Source organism: Odocoileus virginianus, chromosome 4, assembly GCF_023699985.2.
Source record: "Odocoileus virginianus isolate 20LAN1187 ecotype Illinois chromosome 4, Ovbor_1.2, whole genome shotgun sequence".
Classification (NCBI taxonomy): Eukaryota; Metazoa; Chordata; class Mammalia; order Artiodactyla; family Cervidae; genus Odocoileus; species Odocoileus virginianus.
The window spans coordinates 30,552,230-30,575,118 of record NC_069677.1 but is presented as its reverse complement, the minus strand read 5'-3'; the positions used below and the strand labels follow the sequence as shown (position 1 = coordinate 30,575,118).

General features: G+C 35.1%; 1 long non-coding RNA gene across 2 annotated transcripts in view; it reads left to right on the top strand.

Moving 5' to 3' along the window:
- Window positions 1–22,889, top strand: part of LOC110136434 (uncharacterized) — a 129,945-nt gene that overhangs the window by 52,596 nt on the left and 54,460 nt on the right. The window lies entirely within an intron of this gene.

Sequence of the window (22,889 nt, the reverse complement as noted above, 5' to 3'; positions counted from 1 at the left end):
GATTCACAGAAATGCAATGAAGATTTCTCATGTCAGGTCACTAAGTAGGTAGGAGCTCTTTCCAAAATGAGCGGCACACCTTCCTTCTAGCTGACTAGGCAAGAACTGCTCTGGGGCAAGATCATGTATAATATTAACCTGTAAATTCAGATCAAGTTGGGGTCCTTTCTCACCTGACAAAGCATTTCAAAGTGTGTCTGCATGACTTGCTTCCATTGCATTTCTTTCTTTTGGGATTGCACCATCTGGCTGTTGGTTGTTCTTTTGTGTGGTAGAGGGGTCTTGGGCTATTCCCAAAGGAGGGAACCTTCCTGTTTTAGAAAGTCTCAGCAGTGTGTGAGTTAGTTTTGTTCTGTTCTTAGCCTAGGAGAAAAATTCTTCCTTTCCTTTGATGTTTCTTTTGGGGGTAGGGCAGGAATTCGCTATAGCCATCTGTGTGGCAAGATCATCAGGGTGAAGATTAAGATGTGAATAAAATCATCTGTACCATTTTTCTAGAATCCACATTTATGTGTTAATAGTTTTTTTTTTTCTTTCCGACTTCACTCTGTATGACCTTCTCTAGGTCCATCCTAGATGATCCTATTTTCAAAGCAGAAATAGAGACACAGACGTAGAGAAAAAAATGTATGGATACCAAGGGGAAAAGATAGGGAGTGGGAGATATTCAGAGACTGATATTGATACATATACACTATCGTTATTATGTGTAAGGTAGATAACTAATGAGAACATGTATAGCACAGGGAGCTCTACTTAATGCACTGTGATGACCTGAAAGGGAAGTCTAAAAGGGAAGAGAACAGCATTGAAACATGTATATTATCTAGGGTGAAACAGATCACCAGCCCAGGTTGGGTACATGAGACAAGTGCTCGGGCCTGGTGCACTGGGAAGACCCAGAGGGATCGGGTGGAGAGGGAGGTGGGAGGGGGGACTGGGATGGGGAATACATGTAAATCCATGGCTAATTCATTTCAATGTATAATAAAAACTACTGTAATGATGTAAAGTAATTAGCTTCCAACTAATAAAAATAAATGGAAAAAAAAAATAAAAGGGAGGAGATACATGTATATGTATAGCTGATTAAACCTTCTGTACTGTATAAACTAAAACATTATAAAACAACTATATTCAAATAAAAATTAATTCAAAAATAAATAAAAAGAGACAGGAACAAAAGAGATTAATATGTGAGTCTACGATAAATTTTCAAAAGAGCCTTTTTATTTATTTACTCATTTAGTCTGGGTTTTTGAGTAAAGGCCAAATATTTTCCCTATGGCTTTCCTGTGATTTGGTTCACCTCACCAGAACTGGGGGTTCCACAGTATGGTTTGTGGTGATAGTCACAGGAAAGTATTTTGAAGTAGTGGGTCGTCTGTTCAAATTTCCCTTGGGAATCTGAGAGCAGGAAGATACTTGCTAAATATTGGAGACCCAGAATCCCAAAGAGCTCTAACTTCTTTAGAAATTTCAACAATATTAATTTTCCTCAAAATAGATGGAAACAATGAAAGAAACATTACCGTAAGCCACACCAGATACATGCTTGATTACTCTTAGAGTCAGTCTGTATCAGTGAGCTAAGACTGTGCCTGCATACTCAATCACTTTTGTTATGTTTGACTCTTTGTGTCTCTATGGGCTGTAGCCTTCAAGGCACCTCTGTACATAGAATTCTCCAGGTAAGAATACTGGAGTGGGTTGCCATGTCTTTCTCCAAGGGATCTTCCTGACCCAAGGATCAAATTAGTATCTCCTGCATCTCCTGCCTTGCAGGCAGATTCTTTACCCACTGAGCCACCTAGGAAGTTAGACTACTGGGTTGTCAATACAGAGATATGTAGAAATTACATCTAAGGTTTGTAATAAAATATGTTATGAAAGACAAAGAAGACATTGGCTCTGTCCTCCTTTTAATTTTTTTTTTTAATTTTTATATAATTCGAAGGCTACTTTCCATTTACAATTATTACAAAATATTGCCTATACTTCACATAGTGTGGTAAAGAGCTCACCCACCAGTGCAGGAGGCATAAGAGACACACATTCAATCCCTAGTTTGGGAGGATATGCTGGAGGAGGACATGGTGACCCACTTCAGTATTCTTGCTTGGAGAATCCCTTGGACAGAGGAGCCTAGTGGGCTATGCTCCATAGGGTCACACAAAGTCAGATGAAACTGAAAAAACTTAGCATGCGTGCACTCCATGTATGCAATATTTCCTTGAGTCTATCTTGTGGTCCTGTTTTCTATACACTTCCATCCTAGTCATAGATATAATTGAGTATAAGAAAAGAGCTTCAGAAGTCAGAGCTATAACCATACTCATGTATAGACAGTACAAATTTTTATTTTTTCATTTAATCATTAATCAAATATGTTGGTGTCTTCTCTTTCAAGTCACTGCTTGATCCTATGAATAATATAAAGCTAAATCAGATATGATTCATGGAGTTGCTTGTCTATAAAGGGAACAAAATACTTACATGAATAATAAGACTACCATAAGGGAAATACAGATCAAGGACTGTGGAAGGAAGGAATATGAACTAAGCTTTGAAGACTGGGTCAAAGAGAAAAAGGGCATTTTATTAAAGACAATGTGTGTAGAGCCTATTTGTAAATGAGTAGTAGCATTAGAAAATGTCAGCAATTTTTGAAATTTAGGAAGATCTAATTTTTGGTAGGGAGATTCCAAGATGGCCACCAAGATTCCTGCTACCTGGGTCCATGCTGTATATAATCCCCTTTCTAGAATGCTGAGAGAAGCCTGATAATACAGTACTTGTAATTCTGTGGTAGGGTTACTAACATGGGAAAAGATGAAGGGATTTTTGTAGATGTAATTAAGGTCCCTCATTACTTTGAGTTAATGTGCTGATTTTCATTTTTCACTTCCTCTTTCTTCTATTTTGACAAAGTTCAATTCTCATTCTCACCCATTCTTAGTCTTACGCTGATAAACTACCCAGAAGTGAAAATACTCTGAGGTACCAAACAAAAAAACAAAACCAATGCTTGAAATACTGGGGTCTGCCAGTAATTCTGTCATGGTCAGTAGTGCTAGGGTTCCCCATCTTTTCGCATCTTATTCATATTTGGGTTAAGGCAAAGGTTAGCATTAGAAACAGGATTTTGGCCTGAGTCAAGGTCACAGGATTTCATAAAATGGCTGATAGAATTAATGATGCTTCATTTTGTTCGGTAAACTAGCTTCTTCTGTCTCCTAAATTTTGTCAAATACTGCATCTCTATGAGAATTGGTCCTAATGGTAAGAAGTACTGAAGGTTGTGGTACCTTTTTTTCATCCAGCCAATAAATTTATGCCAATGCTCAATATCTTCCTTTATCTTAGAATTAGAGTAATTAAAATTTGTAAAAAGTATGCTGGTAAATACCAGTCTCTTCAGAGTGCCTTATCTGAATTTTTGCCATTTTCAAACTTGAGAGCTTAGTAAGCATTTTCATGGGTCTGTGTTTCTTTCTGCATTTTGGGGGTGCATTCTATGTGATTTCAAATAAAAAGAGCAAATAAAGCTTTACTTCCAACAGATTATTAAATATTTGAGAAAAAGGAAATCCTGTGGGAGGCAAATTGGTATTTTGTACTTTATTGAAAAGTTAAAAAGTTGTTCAGACTCATAGAAGAGTATTACCATCTACTTCAGCCAAAAATTTTTGATTATTGTATACTTTAATATTTAATGTTTAATCTTTTGTGGTCACAGGGAAAACTATATATCTAATAGACAAGTAGTTATTGCAGCTACATATAATGAGATGATCAATAAAAGACTTTCAAGCATAAAGCTGCATTAGGATAAAATTCTGAGGGAGAAAAATGGAGATATGAGTTTGAGGACAAAAGTGAGTGATGTGAAAATTCTGACTGTTAAAGAAGATCATATTTAAGTGCTTTTAAAATGGATTATTGTGATTATCAAATTATTTTTATTTCATTAAATACATATAAAGTAATATAATAATTATATAACAAACATTATTATGTTTATTACAGGCATACATATTTAGAATTACATTGTTATAATAATTTAAACTTGTAATACAATTTTTTCAATACAAACTTAAAAATATATGAGAGGATATGTGGTTTTGTATTACTCTTCTAGAGGATCTGTGGACAGAAAAAAGTTTCAAGTCTCAAGGTGAGAGAGACAGTGTTGGGAAAGTAATTTAGTGCATTTTAGCCTGCTGGTGAAAAGCGCAGAAATTGTATTCTGTAAGCAAGAGTGAGTAAAAGACGTCTGAGAAGCGTAGTGACATTTTTTCCTGAGGATGCCCTGATTGAGTCCCTCATAGTTGCCAAACACTTTGTAAGGCTCTGTGACTCCAAACTGTGCTTCAGGAGGATCTAAGTGTTGTTCAAATCAAACTTCATGAGATAAGCAAATGTTTCACTATTGACTTGACTTGGGATAATCAATTTTAGAGTCATTTTCTGTTGACTGTACGTTTGACTATCCTTATGGGAATGGTCCAACCCTTCTGAGCAACACTGAGGGCAATATTAGAGGCTAGTACCATCTCAGGCCAACTTACCCAGGGAACAGTGGACTTAGGGAGTACCTATTTACCCCAGTCCTGAATTTATGGACCCCCCAAGCAGATAAGCATCACTGACTCAGTGGACATGAGTTTGAGCAAGCTCCGGAAGATGGTGAAGGACAGGGAAGCCTGGCGTGCTGCAGGGGTCACGAAGAGTAGGACACAACTGAGTGACTAACAACAAAGCAGATAAGTAAAAGAGGCCGAACACGCAGAGGGAAATGCTATGTAACTCTGTTCCTATACTGACTTGACCACAACCAGGGGAGAAAGAAGAGATCAGCATTCCCCAGAGCCGAATGCTTGTGTTAACCGTTTTATACAGATGTCAAATTCTTATTCTTCATTATGTCTTTTTTTGTGTGTGGTACAAACCTCTCCTCTACTTTTCCCTAAACCTTTTATCAAGGAGTTGATTAGATCAAGTATCTTATTGCCTCTTATTACTTACTGGGTTCATTTATTTGCTTATTTTCTCATAATATCACAAATATTCTGATATCATAATGGATAAGGATCCCCATTGTCATTATCTTCAGAGGATAACATGAGCTATTCATCTTCAGTTGGATTTTCTGCTTCAAGAGATAAAATCTATGTGCTTACTTATCCCATTTGTATGATAGCAAACTTTATATGGTGTAAACTTCCTTATTCTGACTTGCTCTCCAAAATGTCTTGCTAACTTAACATGTAACCTAGAATCCACTCTTTTGTAAATTCTGTACTTGCTAAATGCCTTTCTCCTTTATCTAGTAATGAATTCACCTTTTGATAAATGATGCCATCTTATCATTTTCCAGTTCGTAAAATGAAGATGACTATGGTGGCTCAGTAGTAAAGAATCTACCTGCCAAAGCAGGAGATGTGGGTTTGATCCCTGGGTCAGGAAGATCCCCTGCAGAAGGAAATGACAACCCACTTCAGTATTCTTGCCTGAGAAATCCCATAGAGAGTGGAACCTGGTGGGCTATAGTCCATGGGGTCACAAAAGAACCGGACACAACTTAACAACTAAATAACACCAGCAAAATAGTAGCAGTCAACCAATTTATTAGAATGTGATCTGCATATCCTACCACTTTTTTAAAATGAAAGATAAAGATTTAATCTCTTAACTTTCGAATATACAACATCATTAACCATAGTTACCATGCTATACATTACATCACCAGGGGTTCTTTATTTTATAACTGGAAGTTTGTACCTTTTGACCACCTTCACCCATTTTGCCCTCAGCTGAACCCCTTCTGCCTCTGGCAATCATCAATTTGTTTTCTCTTTGTATGAGCTTTTTTTTTTTTTTTTCAGATTCCACATAAAAGTGAAATCATTCAGTATTTGTCTTTCTCTGTCTGACTTATTTCACTTAGAGTAATGCCCTGAAGTTTCATCCATAGTGTCCCAAATAGCAGGATTTCTTTCTTTTTTATAGATGAAAAATATTACATTTTGCATACCATTTATTCTTCAATGAACACTTAAGTTGTATTCATGTCTTGCCTATTGTAAATAATGCTGCAGTGAACTTGGGCGTGCAGCTTATCTCTTTAATGTAGTTATTGCATTACCTCCAGAAATACCTAGAAGTGGGATTGCTGGATCATAATGGTAGTTCTAATTTTAATTTTTTGAGGAACCTTCATGCCATTTTCCATAGTGGCTGTACCAGTTTCATTCATTCCTACCAACAATGCAAATGGATTCTCCTTTCTCCACATCCAAGCCAATGCTTGTTATTTCTTGTCATTTTGATGATAGTTGTTTTAACAGATGTAAGGTAAAATCTAATTTTTAAATTTTTTTTATTGAAAGATAATTGCTTTGCAGAATTTTGTTGTTTTCTGTCAAACCTCAACTTGAACCAGTCATAGGTATACATATATACCCTCCCTTTTGAAGCCCCTTCCCATCTCCCTCCCCATCCCACCCCCTCTAGGTTGATACAGAGCCCCTGTTTGAGTTTCCTGAGCCATACAGCAAATTCCTGCTGGCTATCTATTTTACATATGGTAATGTAGGTTTCTGTTACTCTTTCCATACATCTCACCCTCTCCTCCCCTCTCCCCATGTCCATAAATCTATTCTCTATGTCTGCTTCTCCATTGCTGCCCTGTAAATAAATATTTCAGTACCATTTTTCTAGATTCTTTATATGTGTGTTAGAATACAATATTTATCTTTCTCTTTCTGACACACTTCACTGTGTATAATAGGTTCTAGGTTCATCCACCTCATCAGAACTGACTCAAATGCATTCGTTTTTATGGCTGAGTAATATCCGTTGTGTATATGTACAACTTCTTTTTCCATTCATCTGTTGATGGCATCTAGGATGCTTCCATGTTCTAGCTATTGTAAATAATGCTGCAATGAACAATGGGATACACGTGTCTTCTTCAATTTTGGTTTCCACAAGGAATATGCCTAGGAGTGGGATAGCTGGGTCAGATGGTGGTTTAGTTCCTAGTTTTTCAAGCAGTCTCCATACTGTCTTTCATAGTGACTGTATCAATTTACATTCCTAGCAACAGTATAAGAGCATTCTCTTTTCTCCACACACAGCATTTATTGTTTGTAGACTTTTTGATGATGGCCATTCTGACCAGTGTGAGGTGATATCTCATTGTAGTTCTGATTTGCATTTCTCTAATAATGAGGAATGTTGAGCACATCTTTTCATGTGTTTGTTAGCCATGTGTATGTCTTCTTTGGAGAAATGTCTGTTTAGGTCTTTTCCCCACTTTCTGATTGGGTTGTTTTTCTGGCATTGAGTTGTATGAGCTGCTTGTATATTTTGGAAATTAATCCTTTGACAGTTGTTTCATTTGGTATTATTTTCTCCCATTCTGAGGGTTGTCTTTTCACCTTACTTATAGTTTCCTTTGCTGTGCAAAAGCTTTTAAGTTTAATCTGGCCCCACTTGTTTACTTTTGTTTTTATTTCCATTACTCTAGGAGGTGGGTCATAGAGGATCTTGCTTTGATTTATGTCATTGAGTGTTCTACCTATGTTTTCCTCTAGGAGTTTTATAGTTTCTGGTCCTACATTTAGGTTTTTAATCTATTTTGAATTTATCTTTGTATATGGTGTTAGGAATTTTTCTGATTTTGTCATTCTACATGTATCTGTCCAGTTTTCCCAGCACCATTTATTGAAGAGACTGTCTTGCCCCATTGTATATTCTTGCCTCCTTTGTAAAAAATAAGGTACCCATAGGTGCATTGGTTTATTTCTGGGCTTTCCATCTTGTTCCATTGGTCTCTAGTTCTGTTTTTGTGCCAGTACCATACTGTCTTTATGACTGTAGCTTTGCAGTATAATCTGAAGTCAGGAAGGTTGATTCCTCCAGCTCCATTCTTCTCCATTCTCCGTTCTCCATCAAGACTGCTTTAGCTATTCGGGGTCTTTTGTGTTTCCATATGAATTGTGAAACTTTTTGTTCTAATTCTGTGAAAAAATGCCATTGGTAATCTGAAAGGGATTGCATTGAATCTGTAGATTACGTTTGGTAGTATAGTCATTTTCACAATATCGATTCTTCCTACCCAGGAACATGGATTATCTCTCCAACTGTTTGTGTTGTCTTTGATTTCTTTAATCAGTGACTTCTAATTTTCTGTTTATAGTTATTTTGTCTCCTTAGGTAAATTTATTCCTAGATATTTAATTCTTTTTGTTGCAGTGGTGAATGGCATTGATTCCTTAATTTCTTTTTCTGATTTTTCATTGTTAGTACATAGAAATGCAAGTGATTTCTGTGTATTGATTTTGTATCCTACAACTTTGCTAAGTTTGCTGATTAGCTCTAGTTATTTTCAGATATTATCTTTAGGGTTTTCTATGTACAATATCATGTCATCTGCAAAAAGTGAGAGCTTTACTTCTTTTCTGATCTGGATTCTTTTTACTTCTTTTTCTTCTTTGATTGCTGTAGCTAGGAGTTCCAGAACTATTTTGAATAATAGTGGTGAAAGTGGACACCCTTGTCTTGTTCCTGATCTTAGGGGGAATGCTTTCAGTTTTCCACCATTGAGATTGATGTTTGCTGTAGGCTTATCATATATGGCCTTTACTATGTTGAGGTAGGTTCCTTCTATGCCCATTTTTTGGATAATTTTAATCATAAATGGGTGCTGAATTTTTTCAAAGGCTTTTTTTCTTCATCTATTGAGATTATCATATGGTTTTTATCTTTCAATTTTTAATATGGTACATCACATTGATTGATTTGAGTGTATTGAAGAATCCTTGCATTCCTGGAATAAACCCAACTTGATCATGGTGTATGAGCTTTTTGATGTGTTGCTGAATTTTGTTTGCTAAAATTTTGTTGAGGATTTTTGCATCTGTGTTCACCAGTGATATTGGCCAGTAGTTTCCTTTTTTGTGTTGTCTGTCTGGTTTTGGTATCAGGGTAATGGTGGCCTTGTAGAATGAGTTTGGAAGTGTTCCTTTCTCTGCAATTTTTTGAAAGAATTTTAGAAGGATAGGCATTAGCTCTTCTCTAAATGTTTGATAGAATTCTCCTGTGAAGCCATCTGTTCCTGGGCTTTTGTATTTTGGGAGATTTTTGATCACAGCTTCAATTTCAGTGCTTGTAATTGGGTTGTTCATAATTTCTATTTCTTCCTGGTTCAGTCTTGGAAGATTGAATTTTTCTAAGAATCTGTCCACTTCTTTCAGGTTATCTATTTTATTGCCATGTAGTTGTTCATAATAGTCTTCTTCTCAAAGAACCAGCTTTTAGTTTTATTAATCTTTACTATTGTTTCTTTTTCATTTATTTCTGCTTGGATCTTTATGATTTCTTTCCTTCTACTAATTTGGTTTTTTTTGTTGTTGTTCTTCTTTTTCCAGTTGCTTTAGGTGTAAAGTTAGGTTGTCTATTTAATGTTTTTCTTGTTTCTTGAGGTCAGATTGTATTGCTATAAACTTCCCTCTTAGGACTGCTTTTGCTGCATCCCATAGGTTTTGAGTTGTATTTTCATTGTCATTTGTTTCTAGAAAATTTTTTATTTCCCTTTTAATTTCTTCAGTAACCTGTTGGTTATTTAGAAACGTGTTGTTTAATCTCCATGTGTTTGTGTTTCTTACAGTTTTTTATTATAATTGATAACTAGTCTCATAGCATTGTGGTCAGAGAAGATGCTTGATATGATTTCAATATTCTTAAATTTATTAAGGTTTGATTTCTGACCCAAGATGTGGTCTATCCTGGAGAATGTTCCATGTGCACTTGAGAAGGAGGTGTATTCTGCATTTGGATGGAATGTCCTGAAGATATCAATGAGATGCATCTCATCTAATGTATCATTTAAAATTTGTGTTTCCTCATTAATTTTCTGTTTTGATGATCTGTCCATTGGTGTGAGTGGGGTGTTAAAGTCTCTTACTATTATTGTGTTACTGTCAATTTCTCCTTTTACGTCTGATAGTGTTTGTCATATGTATTGAAGTGCTCCTATGACAGGTGCATAGATATCTACAATTGCTATGTTTTCTTCTTTGATTGATCCCTTGATCATTATGTAGTATTCTTCCTTATCTCTTGTAATCTCTATTTTAAGGTCTATTTTATCTGATGTACTCCAGCTTTCTTTTGCTTCCCATTTGCATGGAATATATTTTTCCATCCTCTCACTTTCAGTCTATATGTGTCTTTAGGTCTGAAGTGGGTTTCTTGTAGACAGCATATATATGGGTCTTGTTTTTGTATCCATTCAGCCAGTCTGTGTCTTTTGGTTGGAGCATTTAATCCATCTACATTTAAAGTAATTATTGATATATGTGTTCCCATTGCCATTTTCTAGTTGTTTGGCGTTGATTTTGTAGATTTTTTTTCCTTCTGTTGCATTTCTTGACTATAGAAGTCCATTTAACATTTATTGTAAAGCTGATTTGGTGGTACTAAATCCTCTTAAATTTTGCTTGTCTGAAAAGCTTTTCATTTCTCCATTAATTTTGAATGAGATCCTTGCTGGGTACAGTAATCTTGGTTATAGATTTTTCCCTTTCAGTACTTTAAATATATCCTGACATTCTCTTCTGGACTGCAGAGTTTCTGCTGAAAGATCAGCTGTTAAGCAAATGGGTTTCCCTTGTATGTTACTTGTTGCTTCTCCCTTGCTGCTTTTAATATTCTGTCTTTTTGTTTAGTCTTTGTTAGTTTGATTAGTATGTGTCTTGGTGTGTTTCTCCTTGAGTTTATCCTGTATGGGACTCTTTGTGCCTCTTGGACTTGATTGACTATTTCCTTTTACATGTTGGGGAAATTTTCAACTATAATCTCGTCAAAAATTTTTTCAAACCCTTTTGTTTTCTATTCTTCTTCTAGAACTCTTATAATTTGAATGTTGGTGCATTTGATATAGTCCCAGAGTTCTCTGAGACTATCCTCAGTTCTTTTCATTCTTTTTCATTATTCTGCTCTTCAGAAGTTTATTTCCACCATTTTATCTTCCAGCTCACTGATCTGTTCTTCTCCTTCAGATAGTCTGCTATTGATTCCTTCTAGAGTATTTTTAATTTCAATAATTGTGTTGTTTGTCTCTGCATACTTATTCTTTAATTCTTCCAGGTCCTTGTTAATTGATTCTTGCATTTTCTACATTTTGTTTTCAAGGATTTCGATCATCTTTTCTATCATTATTCTGAATTCTTTTTCAGGTAGTTTGCCTATTTCCTCTTCATTTATTTGGACTTCTGTGTTTCTAGTTTGTTCCGTCATTTGTTTAGTATTTCTCTGCCTTTCCATTATTTTTTTTAACTTATTGTGTTTGAGGTCTCCTTTTCCCAGGCTTCAAGGTTGAATTCTTTCTTCCTTTTGGTTTCTTCCCTCCTAAGTTTGGTCCAGTGGTTTGTGTAAGCTTCCTATAGGGTGAGACTTGTGCTGAGTTATTGTTTGTTTGTTTTTCCTCTGATGGGCAAGGCTGAGTGAGGTGGTAATCCTGTCTACTGATGATTGGGTTTGTATTTTTGTTTATTGTTTAGATGCGGCGCCCTACACAGGGTGCTGTTGGTGGCTGGGTGATGCCAGGTCCTGTATCCCAGTGGTTTCCTTTGTGTGAGGTCTCTATATTTGATACCCCCTAGGGTGAATTTTCTGCTAGTCTGGGGTCTTGGAGTCAGTGCTCCAACTCCAATGGCTCATGGCTTGATCTCGCTTCACAGAGAGACAGAGACGAGGCAGCAGTGCCCTCCAGTTATAGGGAAGGTCTAAGGCCACCCCTGGACTCCCCTGGTGGCTCAGATGGTAAAGACTCTGCCTGTCTGAAGCAAGGTCCTAGAGCGACACCCCACTGGGTGCAGCTGATGGCAGTCAGGATATGGCGGCCACATCCTACCACTTTAAGAAGAGCTATACTTTTCAAGATCAAAGGAGGGATTTGGAAAGGCCTGTCAGTAGAGGCAAGTGGAAGTTGTGTTTTTCCATGAAAAGTGAAATTAATAAATACACTTCCTTGGATGATTTTAAAAGGTATGTTGCTATTCCCCATAGACCTGGAACAGAGCATGCATCTAAGAGGTTGAAAAACAGCTGAGATCCTCCAAGGGGTGAGGCGGGGGGAATGCTATTTTAATATGCAGTAGTATCCTTCTCCCCAGATGCTATTTATACTTTAATACTGCAAAATGCTAAAGCATTACTGACTCTTTAAATGTGGATAAAACATCTACTACTTATATAGATCAGGGTTGTTTTCTCCACTGGATGCTTTATCGGCTGACAGGTTGGTTGGTAGCTGGCAAGCCCTCATTTGTCTCTTAGTTTAATGTGAGGCTAAATCAAATATTGCTGTTTACCAATAGAAAGACTTCATCAAAGGTCTGTAACTTGGTCACATGCAGCTTAATAAGGTGGAATTCTGTTATCATAATTGGTTTGTTTCTTCACAATTAGATATTCTTCCAGAAATTTTCAGTGTCATTTGTTGCTCATCTTTCTGTTTAAAGATCCATTGATTGTCTTGTTTGGAGCTGTATGCCTAGATATCCAGAAAACAAAATAAAAGAATGAGGTTATTACCGCAGCTGAATCACCGTTCATTACTGCAAGTATCATTTTCTGACACTGAGATCTGAATAGGATCACCATACAGGATATAACTATACTATATATGTATAGGAACTTTAAAAGAGGTGTGCTTTTCTTCACACAAAGACAGTTTGAAATAACAGTTTATTAACGGAAAATGCAACTTTTGGCAGAGTGTGTTTTATATAGCCCCAGACTTATATAAACTTTATTTTTCCTTCATGATACTAAGAAATGGATTGTATAGTGTATATTTTGATGCCTCTGTTAAGAAGATAGATTTGAATTATTCTCAGTTACTAGTTCCCTAAAGTCTTATAGCATAATCTTCACTAGAAAACTGGAAACACTGGTTATACTTGGTAAATTTTTGTCCTATCAAAGTCCTGTTAGCTCTCATAAAATAGACTTGTCTTCTTGTTTCATATTTAATTTTGTGCATATTGTGGACCAAAGTTCTGTGTTTTAATTGCCTAGTTATAATAGTTGATTGACTAAATAAATTTTCTCCACAAATCCATCTGACTAATTACCTACTTTGCTGTTTGTATAAAAGTGTACACATTCATGTTGCTGTAAGATTTATTCTTTACCCATCTGACATAAATCCATAGCAAATATAGTTGAGTGCAGATGACAATAAATGTTTTATTTTCTAAATTCTAAAATTTAATTTGTCATTTGAAGAAAAAACTTTGTTTTTTTTTTTTCTGTGTATCTGCACACTGAAGAAGAAACTTTGAAGTGGAAATGCTTGGAATGAGTTCACTTACAGACTTTATTAGGGGAAAAAAGCCTAGGATTTAGAAAGAAATGCTGGATAATAAACCTTAAAAGTTGATCAGTAGCATTATTGATCATTTAAGAAAAATTTTCTTGAAACTATGGAAGTTTTATGAATGGAAAAAATTGTCAAATTCCAAGATAAGGTGCTATAGGGTAACAATATACTCTAGAATGAAATTTTTTATTAATGTATGTAATGTTGAAAATTGCACCCATAATTCTTGGATACACAAGTTGACCCTGGATTTATCAAATGCAAAGAAAATCTCACAGATAGTATGCAAAGAGAGACAATAGTTTTGGTACCCTGTTACTATTTTTTTCATTTGGTCAGCATTTTCTAGAGAGTCTTACCAGGTTAGGAAAGGATAGGAGACTTAAGAGTAATTGCTGTTTGCCTGAAGTAATAGATGGCCCATGTGGCTCAGTGGTAAAGAATCCTCCTGCCAATGCAGGAGACACAGGGTCAATCCCTGGGTCAGGAAGATCTCCTGGAGAAAGAAATGGCAACTTGCTCTAGTACTCTTGCCTGGAAAATCCCATGGATAGAGGAGCCTGGCAGGCTACAGACCATGGGGTTGCAGAGAGTCATACCTGTGTGCTAATTCTTTCTTAAAAAAAAAAAATAATGAACATATTGCTCTTAATTAAAGAAGACTCTTTCTTAATTAAAGAAGATTCTTTCTTGTAAGATAAAAACCAACATTTTCCTATTATGTATGTATATATACATACATATGTATGTATAACTATGTATATATGTTAACTATGTATTTACCCCAAATTGCAAATTTTAAGGACACACAGGTTATATACAATAAAGTTAGAAGTAGGTGCAATTTTAATCTACTTCTGTTATTTGAAAATTCAGCAAGAAGCAAATATTACCTTTATAACCAGTAAAAATAAAGACAGTAACGTGTCTGAAAAATAAAAATAGTAAATTCTGCTTAGTGGAAAAATGGACCTTTAAGCAGAAACTAGCTGAACTTTCCTCTATTCTGTGCTGAAATGAAATAATATGCCATTTGTTATATTCTCTACAGATAGCAAATGGTCCATGGACAAAGAGCAACCACTCTTGTCACAGTTGTATTCATTTTAAACAGATCCAGAGAATATTTATTATAGAACACACATGGGCAGTGGGTTTTTTTTTTAATTTTTTTTTTAAAGATTAAGCTAAACACCACTGATTAACTTATAGTGACTAGTAGCACTCTGTGGATAAGAATATTGTCTTTCAGAAATCTAAGTATCCTATTTTATATACTCTTTTTAGTTAGAAAAATATAACCAGTGAATATATGTTCTAAATAATAAAATAAATCTCTCATTCTTTTTCTGTGGATTGGCATCTTGGAATTGTCATCATCAAATAAAAACATAACTATGTAGTTTTTATATTTTATTCTGCAATTACTGAAATGTATGACATTTGCAGACAGATTATCTTGTGAACAAGATTACACACAAATATTCTAAAATAGCTACTGTCCTTATGTATAGATTATTTAAGTATTTCTTAGTCTTTGTCACATAGCCTGCTGGATAAATTAATGTCCACAAATTTTGGTGTGTGAATGATTTTAGGGGCTTATGTTCTGGGTAAGCATTCTAATTTGGGGTTATAAGACAGATAAATATGCCTAATTATTTTTATATTTAATGCAAATGTAAAACTTTATTATTTAAAAGCTCAACCTCCTTTTAAGGAAAATTGGTCCTTAAATAAAGTCTAAGGGTAGTAGCTTACTGGGCCACATAGAGCCCCTTCATGTGAACACTTGGATCAGTTTTGGGTATTCAGAGGTGTTCCTGGAGCTGAGTTCAAAAGGTGAGGCCAAAGAAAGATGAATATCATAGTGAAGAGAAGTCTGGGAGGGATGGAAAGGGCAAAGGAAGGAAGAATAAGGGCTGAGAAAGAGGGGAACCAGCAACATCACAAAAGCCTGTGTGCTCCATGGGGTCAATTATCTGATGGAAAATTCCCATTATGGGCTAAATGAAAGTGCTTCTGGAATAGGAAAATCTAACACTCAATTTACAGTTCTTAACCTTTTGTAGATAAATTGTACTTTGATCCATTATCATTTTGTAATAATAACTATAATAATAATAGCTTGACTGGGGGGAGAGTGGATGGAAGACATGGGGGAGGGGGAGGCTACGGCTACCCTGGCACAGTCTTCGAGACTTCTGGGGTTGAGGCCTGGGGCCAAGAAGGAAATACATACATATTTGTGTGAATGTATATGTGTGTGTGTGTGTGTGTGTGTGTATGCGAATGAAAGAGTAAGAGGGAGTTTGTGTGCGTGTAAGCGCACGTGTCTTCTCCAGGACCACTATACTCTGTGTATGTATGCATGTTTTTGTAAAAAAGAAAAAAAATGGAAAAAAATCTGAACAATAAATGTTTTATTTGCTTTAAAAAAAAAACACACACACAACTTTTCACACAAATGTTTTCTATGAGTAATGTTTGTTAGCTTCCCTTTTTACTAATGACCATGACCAATGATCATAATCCTTTTTATGTTAATACAATGAAGACAAGGTATAACGCATATAAGACAGCCAGATGGTTCTTAAAGTAATTCTGTAGAAGCAAGGGCTAGGGTTAGAAGTGTCCATAAAGAACAGGCTCCCTAGAAGTTTGCAGAAATCTTTGGTGGGACACTAGTCTTCCTTAAGGTGTGCATGCATTCTTAGTCGCTCAGTTGTGTCTGACTCTTTGTGACCCCATGGACTGCAGCCTGCCAGGCTCCTCTGTCCACAGGGATTCTCCAGGCAAGAATAACTAGAGTGGGACACTATGCCCTCCTCTAGGGGATCTTCCCAACCCAGGGATCAAACCCAGGTCTCTCACAGTTCAGGTAGAGTCTTTCCCATATGAGCCACAGAGAAGTCCAGGAATACTGGAGTGAGTAGCCTATCCCTTCTCCATGGTATCAATAGGGAAAGGGCTGAAGGCAATCATGCTTTCTTTTAAAAAGTCTGGTAACTGCAGTTGACATGTTTCATAAACATTTAAAATCATAAGAAATAATGACATAGATAGGTTTGAAGTTTGAATTCTGCAGTTGCTTCAAAAATCACTCATAAAAACCTTCCAAAACCAGTGTCTTGGCATTTCACACTGGCACTTTTCCCATCTGAAATATGCGTTCCTTCATCTGTTTGTTAAATCGCTATAATGTACCTACTCTACATGAGACACTGTGTTAGGCCCAGGAAATGCAAATAAAAATGTCTTTGTTATTCTCATAAAGGGGGCTTCCCAGGTGACTCAGTGGTAAAGAATCTTCCTGCCAATGCAGGAGCTGCAGGAGACATGGGTTTGGTCCCAGGGTCAGGAAGATCCCCTGGATAAGGAAACAGCAACCCACTCCAGAATTCTGAACTAACCAAAGACAAATATGTTGTTTCTTAAGAGAAAGATTCAATGTTATAAAGATATTATTTATCTCAAATTACTGTATAAACTCAATGCAATTTTAGTAAAAATTACAATAGGACCTTCTCTGAACCTTATGAATTGATTTTAAGGTTTTTTCTGTAGCTGTAATTATTTAAAATAGCCAAGAATTATTTAGAACACATCAAGCTATTTATTTTAGCATTATGTATAAAAGCAACAACAAAATCCCAAACCTTAAAAACTGATTATGAAACACTGTGGAAAGAGAATGTTAATCAGTTACTGAGACACACTATGAGTGCTACAGAATAGTAGGAAATGGCAATAATTTTAATGATATATGTGAAAACAAAATGTCAGTATTGGATAAGGGAAACCTAAAAATATGAATACATAAGGACAAAATAGATAGCATGAAAAAATAGTGTGTTAGAGATGAAGATAAAATTTTTTAATCTTAAAATGTCTCGTAGAGTTGATATATCATTTTTAATACAACAAAAATGAAATAAAAAAAAACAGCAAGTTGGATCATAAGAGATTTATAATACAGAAAACATTAATTGAAAATTTATTTTTCTTCTAACATCATATAGTTTAGAATGCTATTTTCATTTAAAAGAAACAGTGATAAATAATTACCGTGAGCTTATTCTCCTTTGTGGCCATCCCATGTCCTTAGCCATGAATCTTGGTGTCCTCCCAAGTTTCCATGTGCAAATGGCTACATAAAAGTTAAGATCTTCTCTCACACTTCTATTGTACATGGAATCATAGAAGCTTAATTTCTAAAAGAAATGCTTCAGGATTTTGTAATTTAATCTTTTACCTTGAGATTTAATCTTTACATTTAATCTTTTTAATGCTTCTGCTTGAAGATTTACCAAGATCTGTAAGTCTGTTTGATGAGGCTGACTACGCCCTGTAGGATGAGCTTAATGACAAATTTTCCTGTGTACTGAACAAAACCTTCGCTATTTATTTGGATTTGTCCTTTGGTCCTGGTTTTTTCTTGTGGTCCTGGGTTTGTCCTTTTGAATACTGAGAAGTGTTACTTCATCTAGTAGGCCTACAGGTGTTCGTTGCCAGTTTAATGTTGTCCTTCCCTTGTAGCTCAGCTGGTAAAGAATCTGTCTGCCAGGCTGGAGGCCTGGGTTCAGTCCCTGGGTTGGGAAGATCCCCTGGAAAAGGGAAAGGCTACCCACTCTAGTACTCTGGCCTGGAGAATTCCATGGACTGTATAGTCCATGGGGTCACAAAGAGTCAGACATGACTGAGTGACTTTCACTTTTGTCATCTCAACATTTTTAACCTCTGCAACCCCTTCTTACGTAACATTGCTCATTTCTCAGTATTTTCTTCACCTTCTTTGATAGCTACTTTAGTTTCACATACCCAAATCAAATATGCTCTCCAGATGTAGACCAGCCACTGTAGAGGACAGTAGGAATGTTATAAATTCTACACATAAAAAAGTGAAAGTCATGTCTGACTCTTTGCAATCCCATTGAGACCCCATGGCCTGTAGCCTGTCCATGGGATTCTCCAGGCAAGAATACTGGAATGGGTAGCCATTCCCTTCTTCAAGGGGTCTTTCAGACCCAGGGATTGAACATAACGTAGTTTAAAATTGCATTTTTAAAAAAATAATTTTTAACTCATGTGGACTTCTTGTTCCTAAGTACATGTTGATGTTTTTCAAACAAACTACTTAAGTTATACCTCATCTGTTTCACAACTGAGAAAATTATGTTTAAGGACTGCAGGTGGATCTGAACTGTATCTCTAATTTAGTCTTAGTAGTTTTTAGTCTTTTGAAGTAATTTTGAATATAGACTGACACTCAACATACTACCTGGCTAACTCAGTTTTTATTTATCAGCAAATTTAAATGGCATGCCATTTAGTCTTTCAAGTTAGTAACCAAAATATTGAACTGATCAAGATGACATTGTCATGTCACTAAAAAAGACCAGGTTGGATTGGTAGGTATTGTTAGTTTGTTTAGCTTCAGCCTAACTCCCCTGTACTCTTCTCCAGTTCACACTTTTTTTTTATCAGAGTCTCAAGAATATCATGAGACTTTATTAAATCTCCTCCTGTAGGAAAAAATATGAACAGGAAGATTTGGGGATTCTCTTTTTAAAAGCAACATAATTTGTTTTCTCAAATGCAGTCTTATATGGAATCATAATTTTTAGAACATAAAAGATATGAATCTACTTTGGGTGATATGTGGGTAGAAAGATTGGACACCTAAAATCATCACTGCCATTCCTCTCCAGCCCTTCCTAAACTGTGGCTGCCCACAAGACTCAGGGGCTCAAGGAAAACATTTTATGATATTGATTTGCAGCATCCCATCATATCTATAAGTAAAGTCAGCTTCACCATAAAGGAATTGAGGCTAATTAGGTATGGCATAAGCAGAAGGAGCACATACTTATACTTTGGGATCAACTCTTCTGTTTGAAATTTCCTCAGAGCCTGTTTAATGCTTTTATTAGATAATAGAATGTCTAAGAGAAATACTTCCAAGCTTACTGGTCTAGACATTCTCCTTTTGTAATAGCAAAGTTATAATTAACACAAAGGCTAGATCCTGGTGTCTGTTACATCCTCTTCCAACTCTAAGATAAAGTACTTAAAAAGATCTATTAAAGGACAAAAATTACAATGGCACAGGAAACTAAAAATAAAAAAAGACCACATGCTACTGTGTGAGGGGAATTTCCAATGACTTGGAATACACATTCCTGTGTAGACACAGTCAACTTACTGCACCAGAATTGCATGGACAGCTGCATCCCCAATGTCTGCTCCTAACTTTGTGACTTAGAGATTATGTTGAACAGAAAATGTGGCAGCCACCCAGACCCTGATACACAAGATCTTTGTTAGAAAATATATAATATATCCAGGATGCTAATGCCAAGATACACGAAAAAAACAATCCCCTGAGTCTTTTTTTTTTTTTTTTTTTGCTTAAGTGAACATCTGCTTGTAAAATCACACCAATGTAATAATAGAATAAAAATTTGGAATGATGTATGATGGTAGGATACAGGCAGGCTATAAATGAACAATTTGTGATGATACACAGAAGCCCAGTATATGCATATCCTTGTTTCTTTTGTTTGTTTGTTTTTTCAAGTGCAACGAAAGATCCATAATCTACTATTGATTTGGGAAATCAATTTTTTCCATTAAAACAAGCTTTCTGGGAATTCTCTTGCAGTCCAGTAGATTTTAAATTTCTTTTATTTCTTACCATACTTTATTTCATTTCCTATGTTTATATGCTAAATCTATTTTTTCATGATTTTTACTTCTTTAACATTAAATTGTAATTGGAAACAGCATTAGTCTGGAAGAGGTGAAGTCCTTGACATTATAGGAGAATGATGTTCTACTGTATGAGTCTCATGCACCTTCCTCCAATTTTCTCAACAACCCTCTTTTTTTCTAATTTTATTCAGAAGTTATTATTTCCAGAATGAAAGATGATGGAGTGTAGAGAAAAGAGAAAGTATGCATTATATCCTGTATTATGCAGTTACTCAGGAAGAATTTTGTATGTGGTGCTGGGTGAGCGATTACGTTGACCATTTAAGTAGTACACTGTTAAATATAGTTTTTTATTTACTTCCCTTGTACAAAAAGAATTACAGTACCTCTGACTCTTTACTATAGTTAGATAGGCTAATTAGAGGAAAAGGCATTTCCTTAGTGGAACAAATGACACTTCCCTCCTCCTTTCAACACAATAGAGGCTGAACATATTATCCCACACAGTATTGCAGGCAGGTTTAATCTGAAAGCAAAAATTCAACAATATGTGATATATGCTAAATATCTGGATAGGTGTAATACCTGTAATCTGTAATCTATAAAATAAAGCATCAGTATAGAAGTTTCATGGATGGGTAAACAGGGTAATATTAAATGACACGGCATAGGGTTTATGGAAAGGCTTTTCAATATCAAGGTAAATAAGAATTATCCTAAAGATTCAGAAACAGAACATACTTCAAAAATAATTTTCTATAAGAAGTGGAAAATTCTTGACAATATTTTCCTTACTCTTCTAATAAAAGTGTAATAATACGCCCAATATGAAATAGAAGCAGAGGCCAGTATTAATTATGTCTTTGGCTGTAACAATTTTGATGTGGGATAGCTTAGACAATAAACACATTGTTTTCTCAATATAACTAGAAGTATGGAAGTGAAGTGGGTGGTATTGTAAGTTTATTGCTTTTGTCAAGTTGTCATCAGGGCCTCTATATTCTTCCAACCTAATTGCATTGATTCCTTGTTTTGAAGATGACTTACCTCATGGTGTCAAGATGACTACAGCAGTTCCACATGTCACATCCGTACACATTAGTGTGAACATGATAGAAAGAGATAACTCTTCCTAAGTCTCTTTGGTATGGGAGAAAAACATTGTGCAACATCTCCCTGCTGATTTCTTTTCATATGGACCTGAATTGAATTATATGATATGAATGTTCCTCAGGAATTTACTGAAATGGGAAATGAAACAACTATAACTGGTTTGAACAAATTATCTGGGGAAATTATGACATCCATTGCAGGACTATAAGGAGAGAAAAAGATGGAATAAAGTAGTAGGTTATAGAAGGAAACTACCTAAAATAGAAAATTAGAATTCCCATTGGAAACAATGAAGGAATGAAATTGAGAAAACTGAACTGGTGATAATTAGCTAAGAAACTCTTCTAGTTTTCTGAATAAAAGGACAAAGAAATTATAGAAATTGAAACAGTTATGAAAGAGAGAGAGTAGTGACTAAGAGTTGTGCTTATTATGATAAAGCAAAGAGAAAAAAAAAAAAACAAGGATAAGAGACTAGTGAGACTTAGGAAAGAACATATTCATGAGGTGAAAGTAAACAAGCCTGTAGATTTAGCAATGACCCCACACGCTCCAGTTAAAATAAGTAGTAAGAGACATGTACTTTTACATGGCTATTCAGGGAAATTTTTTAAAAAATCACATTAAAAGGGACAAAATTATCCTAGTCTCAGACTTTTATTGTATGGTATTAAATTATAAAAAACACAGTGCCTGTAGAATTTTCAAAAGAAAAAATCAGACCCAAGAATTCTAAGTGTAGCACTATAGCCAATCTAGTTTGAAAGCAAGATAATATCTGTGTTAAAGGGCTCTGAAAATACAATCCTTATTTTCCTTTTCTTGCAACTGAAGATATACTTAAGTGAATAACTCAAGATAGAGAAAAAGCCTGGCATTTAACTTTGTTGAAGCTAAGTGCCAGGGACTCAAGATTCATATACTCATCTAAGATGTCATTCAAATGTAAAGATAGCAGAAGAATTTTCTTAGGTATTAAAAGCTCCATTAAACATTAAATGTGTATTCTTTCAAAAAAAGACATTTTTCAGTCCTCTTAAGAAGCTAAGAATATTACCTGGTAATATAAAAGGATGATTGTAAGATTTAAAAGAAACTTATGGAATAATTAAAAATAACCATGGTAGTGTGATTATTCAATTGAATACAAAATTTAAAAATAATGATCAAAAATGGATTTTATATAGTAAAGCAACATAAAATAATAAGCCAAATCCATAACTCTCATTTAAAAAATGAACAGAACTGAAAAATGGGTAGCAAAAGAATGTCATGAGTGATAAATTCCTATAGCAGAGAAGTGATTTAAGTTCATAATTTCTTTTTATCCTTGGACAATATAGAAATACAAGTTTAGAAGTATATGATAAATGTTATTACTCATAAAATTAAAAAAAACAATAACTCCTCAAGCTACTACAGAATAAACCAGTAAATAGAGTAGCACAAATAAAAATAAAAACAAAGTGTATGGAAGCACAGCAAAATAGAAGAAATAAGAAATATAATACCAATAAGAAATATAAATAAGAAATATAATAAGAAATAAAAATATAAAAAGAAATATATAAGAAATAAGAAATATAATACAAATCCTTTCAGTAATGGTTATAAATGTAAAGTTAAAATAAATGGTTTCTGGTGCACATCAAAGGATAGCTATGAG